This window comes from Nymphalis io, chromosome 30, assembly GCF_905147045.1.
Source record: "Nymphalis io chromosome 30, ilAglIoxx1.1, whole genome shotgun sequence".
Classification (NCBI taxonomy): domain Eukaryota; kingdom Metazoa; phylum Arthropoda; class Insecta; order Lepidoptera; family Nymphalidae; genus Nymphalis; species Nymphalis io.
This window is the reverse complement of record NC_065917.1, coordinates 3,498,042-3,503,675: the sequence shown is the minus strand read 5'-3', so window position 1 is coordinate 3,503,675 and position 5,634 is coordinate 3,498,042. Positions and strand designations below refer to the sequence as shown.

The window sequence follows — 5,634 nt, the reverse complement described above, 5'->3', positions numbered from 1 at the left end:
GAGAGATAGAGGCTCTATTAGGCATCTCAGGGACAACTATTCAGAAGATCTTGCATGAAGCACTTGGTGTGAGAAAGCTAGTTTGCCGTTGGATACCGCATCTGCTTTCCAACGATTACAAGGCGGCCCGCGTCAGATGGTGTAAGAAAACTCTGCAAAGGTTCAACCGAGGAGAGTCAAATCACTTCTACGACATCATCAGTGGTGGCAAATCTTGGAAGCCAAAGCCGACTAAAGTTGTTCGTTCTCGAAGCACTTCAAAGAAGATGGTGGCCACGTTCGTTGGAAAAGCCGGCCACGTTGCGACTATTGCACTTGAAGATCGTAGAACGGTTAACGCAGAGTGGTATACCACAGTTTGTTTACTACAAGTCATCGCCGAACTTCGAAAATCTAACTCAAAGCGACGCATCATCCTGCACCACGACAACGCAAGCTCACACAGCGCTCGTCAAACGATTGAGTATTTGAAGCAAGAAAAAGTAGAAATTCTTGACCATCCTCCATACAGTCCTGAACCAAGCCCTAACGATTTCTTTACATTCCTAAATTTAAGAAAAGTCTTCTGATCAAAGGTTCCAGTCCGGTGAAGAAGCAGTCGACGCTTTCAAGTCAGCCATTTTGAACACCACCACTTTAGAGTGGAATAAATGTTATAATAACTGATTTGAGCGAATGGAAAAGTGTATTAAGCTACGTGGTGAATACCTTTAAAAACAATAAAAAGTACTATAAGGTTCTAGTTGTGTTTTTTTCTTCAAATGACAAAACTTAAAAGGCATGCCTCGTATTAACATGAGCTATGATTTTGCTTTAAACAGCCAAGATTAATTTCAGTTTGTCTAAATAAAAACCTTTTTGCAGACCATCGTCTAAATATATAATCCGAATTTAATTCGAGACAGATTTCTTGATAAGAATTCCAAGAAACTCAATATATATACAAAACTACCAGTACTACACGTTCGCTTCATATGACCGTCGTCTTATAAAATGCAGCCATAGACCGAAATGTTTTTGACAAAAAAGACAATCATTGATTTATTTTGTAATTGTATAAAATTTAATTTTAAAACTTTATAACAAATTTTATTGTTTCGTAACACTTTCGCATTTATAATATTAGTAAATGTTCATACTTCCTATCCAATTAAGGACGGGTAGCGACATCTCTCAAACTCCAACTTAACCAAACACAACGTCATACATTTTATCGGCCGCGATTAGTTAAATTTAAATCTTGTACCCGCACCCCTTCTCCTGTTTACTCCTTCTCCTCTGTACATTCGTTTAAGACATTACATGCAATTTTGATTGAGAGCCTAACGCATCTTTTATTTCTCTACACCTTCGAAACTACGTTACGCCTTGAATTGACATAACACTTGAGTTAAAGTAGTGAGGAGGAAATTATAATAATAACAATAATTTATTTATTCAAGTAACAAACCTCATATACAAAAGTACAAAAAATAAAATAAAGACTACTATCTATTATGAATGAGTGGGTTAATGAATTAATGATAAGGTAAGGAACGACATATTTCATTGTTGTAAAACATTGTTTTTTTTGCATTAATTTTAATAAATATATGTTGTGAAATCATTAATTTAACTCGGGCTCAATTAGCTCGAAAGATCAGAGACGAAAGTCTTACTCTTGTCTTATTTTCAAAATAATAACTTGAGTGTTGCTATGCATAAAAGTAATCTATATTTTGAGTTTTATACTAATGCTTAAAAATTAAATAATATTTTTTTCGTTACTTTACTTTGCATTATAATAATATCTCTATCGGAAGTTTAGGTAACTTTATATTCTTTGCAAATATTTTATATTTCATATTATATACAAATTAATAAACAAATACCTGTTTTAAAATATCTTAATATTGTGACAAAACTAAAATATAATTTTTTTAATTACTTATATTAATTTATTTATTCTCCATTCGTTTAGAGCACCTCTCTAATATACAACAATAGGTCATAAATCACCCGTTGAACAAATGGGACGTTTGAGTCATCAAATTACGCGCGCTAGTTACATATTATCTGCTTCACTTTATATGTATAATGTCATTGTTGTTATTATTGATTTTGGTTATATTATTGGAATCGTAATAGTTAAAATGACTTCTAGGAAACTAGTACATATTATCATACACATATTCTTAAATAAAAAATAGCCAAACAAGCACAAACTAAATTGATTATTTAATTATTTTGAGTAATGAGATAATATGAATTAAAAAAAAATACTTCGCGTTTGCGTTGTAATTCTCGACATCTTTTCATCATTATTTTAATAATGTTAAAAGTATTATTTTAAGTTTACAGAACACCTAATACGAATGGAGTGCAATATTTTGCTTTTCAAAAAAAAATACAACAATTCGCCATAGATAATAACTTCTAATGGAAGAAGATTCATTACCAATACTGTCGCGTTCGAAATTGACAGTTAAAATTTCAAATTAAAATCATTTATCACTGTTGGCAATACCGAATACGATCAACAAAAGAAAAGGGTGTAAATCGAAACTGAAGCCATTACCTAAAAAATAAAGCCAGTACTGATACATAAATACTTTTATATATTAAAAATGATGTCATCCATACGGTATCTAATGAAAAGTCCTTTCCATGGAAAAATTAAAGAGATCCCGGGTGTGTATGTTGATAACTTCGAAAAAGCTGAACGTCGAAACGCTAGAGCTTACTTCCTGAGCCATTATAACTCAGACCACATACAAAGGCTACATTCAGCTCAGCTATTAGACGTTTTGTTGAAGAAGAACATCACATATAAATTATAAATGACGACAAACATGATGAGAGAATTATGAAATGCGTTCGAGCTCTAAAAATGGGTATGTTATTGTTATCGTTCAAAACTTAATCATTATACATATCTTTGCTCGAAACATTGTACATTATCATAACGCCGATGATAAACGCGTTTTTTGTTGAAGATTCTTACTCGTAGACCAGAGTGCGAAAGTTGGAAGTGTATACTTCTTGCTTGCTTCCTTTGGAAGCACGTAAAGCCGTTGGTCCTGTGCTTGAACTCTTTTCCGTTTTGTTGTATTTGCCATCGAATCGGAATATGAGATTTAGGGAATAGAGAGTGCATATATGAGACAACTCTGTGCCGAGCTACCTCTGTGCCAATACAAGCTTTACGAGCCATGGAATTGTACACACTTCTAACTTCTAGACTCAGTTGCTACTGAGAAATTTTCGACAATAAAAATCAATAACTTCTTGGTAGCCCGAATTGGGCCCAGGGATTTTTAACCCAGGACCTCAATATCTGCGGTCTTATATAAGCCACTAGACCAACAAGACGTGTAATACGAAGTTACACAGTAAATTATAACAAACAAAGTTTTTTATAAGCTAACAAGTGCTTTTGAATTGTTACAATTGTTGTTTTATTTCAAAATTTTAGGCTCGACACAAATATCATTGCCTGGTTTGCCTGAACGAGACATACCGGAATTGTGTCTCACTGTCACATTGATACCAGCCAGTCACAGCGCTGCATCAACAATGTTTTTATTCTCAACAACGACACATAACATTCTGTTTATCGGAGAATACCATATCAATCATAAAGACTTGCCAAGCTTCAAGCATCTGCATGTTGACGATAAACCCATAAAATTGGATGCGATGTACGTTGACACAACCATGCAGCATTTGGATTGCGAAAACTTCACGAAGCGATCTAACGGTGTACAAAGAATGATATTTGAAATTAGATGTTGGTTGAACTGGAATGAGAATAATGCAATTGCAATACACACATCTGATAAATATGATTATGAATTTGTCTTTAATGAGATATACAAACAATTAAACATGAAAGTATTCGTGCATTCGGAAAGATGGAGTTTTTACAGGTAATTTTTGATTATTAAATAAATTATTCAAATTTTGTTACTTTAAGCAAATTTTTAGAATTTTGCATAGATATATGGGAATTGATATATAGTCAAGTCTTGACTATAGACTGTTCTAATTAAAGTAGGAGTGAAAACTTAACCACTTTGACATTGGATGTACTTAGTGGTTAAATCCACTCTTTAGACCACTCCATCTCCAGACTCCATGTCTTTAGACCTTCGATAAGAATAGAGTATAAAATTGGTAGTGGTGGAGTATAAAAGTTATGGTGTGGTAGACAGCGGCAAAACTGATGGTAACTGGTCACCACTGCCTGTAGACATTTTGTATAATGTAATGCAAATCTGATGTGTCACCATGTGTCTTGGGAACTAAGATGTTGTGTCCCTTGTAGCTCTGCTATACTCTGACTCACTCACTCATTAAACCGAAATGCAATGAACTGATGAGTGGATGGTCACAACTTGTGGCTTGCACAAAACCCTACCACCGAGTAAAAAGTTTTAGATATATAGTACAAGTTTTTCTTCATATTCAATATATAAGTTATGTTATCTTAAAGAGATGTGTTTGTTTTTCAGTTCAATACAGGAATTAGTGCCCGGGGTGACAAATAACGAAGAATCTACTAGAATACATTTATGTAGAAACAGAAGCGAGGATAGTTCACACACCTCATGCGTACAGAAATGTCATAATAATTACTTACTTGTAGATGTATTCCCTATGCCATGGCAGAATTACAAAGATGGAAAATGCTCAGTTTCGCGCGTGACCCAGGAGCAGCGGCTGGACGTGTGTTTCGCTACTCATTGTACTTTAAGAGAGATAGATTATTTTGTTGATTATTTTGCACCGAATAGAATAATTGGTTATCCTCATGAATATGCAGGAAAGCTTGAAAGAAATGAGCTCTGTTATTATAGTAGAATTGGCAAAAAAAGAGTTAAGATACCTAAAAGAGTCGATGATGATTTGAAGAAATTGATGTTTGGATAAATAAAAATGATGCTGTTTTGTAATTAAGAACAAGGTGACATATTTGTTATATAGATGAACAAGTTCTTCAACATATGCAGCATCGTAAAGTCTATTCCAACCGAAGGAGTAAAGACAAATAAATTTTGATATGACAACATTGGTCGAGATTTTTTAAAGTCGTATATTATACCATGATTTTTTTTGTTTATATTTTAAAGTACATAATGCATATTTGAATTATACATATAAGATATTTAAATTGTAAGGTAGCAGCAGTAAACGAAAATAGAAAAAAAGATTGTTTTGCTAACTCGCAAATAGCCACACTAACTGAAAAAGACAGTAAGTAAAACAATTATTTCGAAATCACAGACAGTCACTCCAATGATATTTATTTGTTTATGTAAAGATGCGTTATAAATAGTATTATATTATAAATATATTAATCGAAAATTGTATGTAGTGTGTTATATAACAGACCTATTAGCATATTGCATGGAATATGTAAATATAAGGTGTTTTTTTCTTTACTCCTTCCGCCCTCGGGATATAGTACAATTGTATTTCTAATGTGTATTCTACTATGTTATATGAAATAATATGATGAGTGTTTTTGTGTGTGATATATATATCACGTATTTGTATCTCAACGGACGTGTTGTCCGTGCCTGTGGAGTATCATATCTTTAATTTATATTAACGTGACTGCCATTACTAGCAGTATCACAATCTACGATTTAG

The 5,634-nt window shown here is 33.2% G+C and overlaps 1 pseudogene; it reads left to right on the top strand.

Annotated features, from left to right (window-relative positions):
- Positions 1 to 2,524: 2,524 nt before the first annotated feature.
- On the top strand, positions 2,525 to 5,337 carry LOC126780034 (protein artemis-like; annotated as a pseudogene).
- Positions 5,338 to 5,634: the final 297 nt, after the last annotated feature.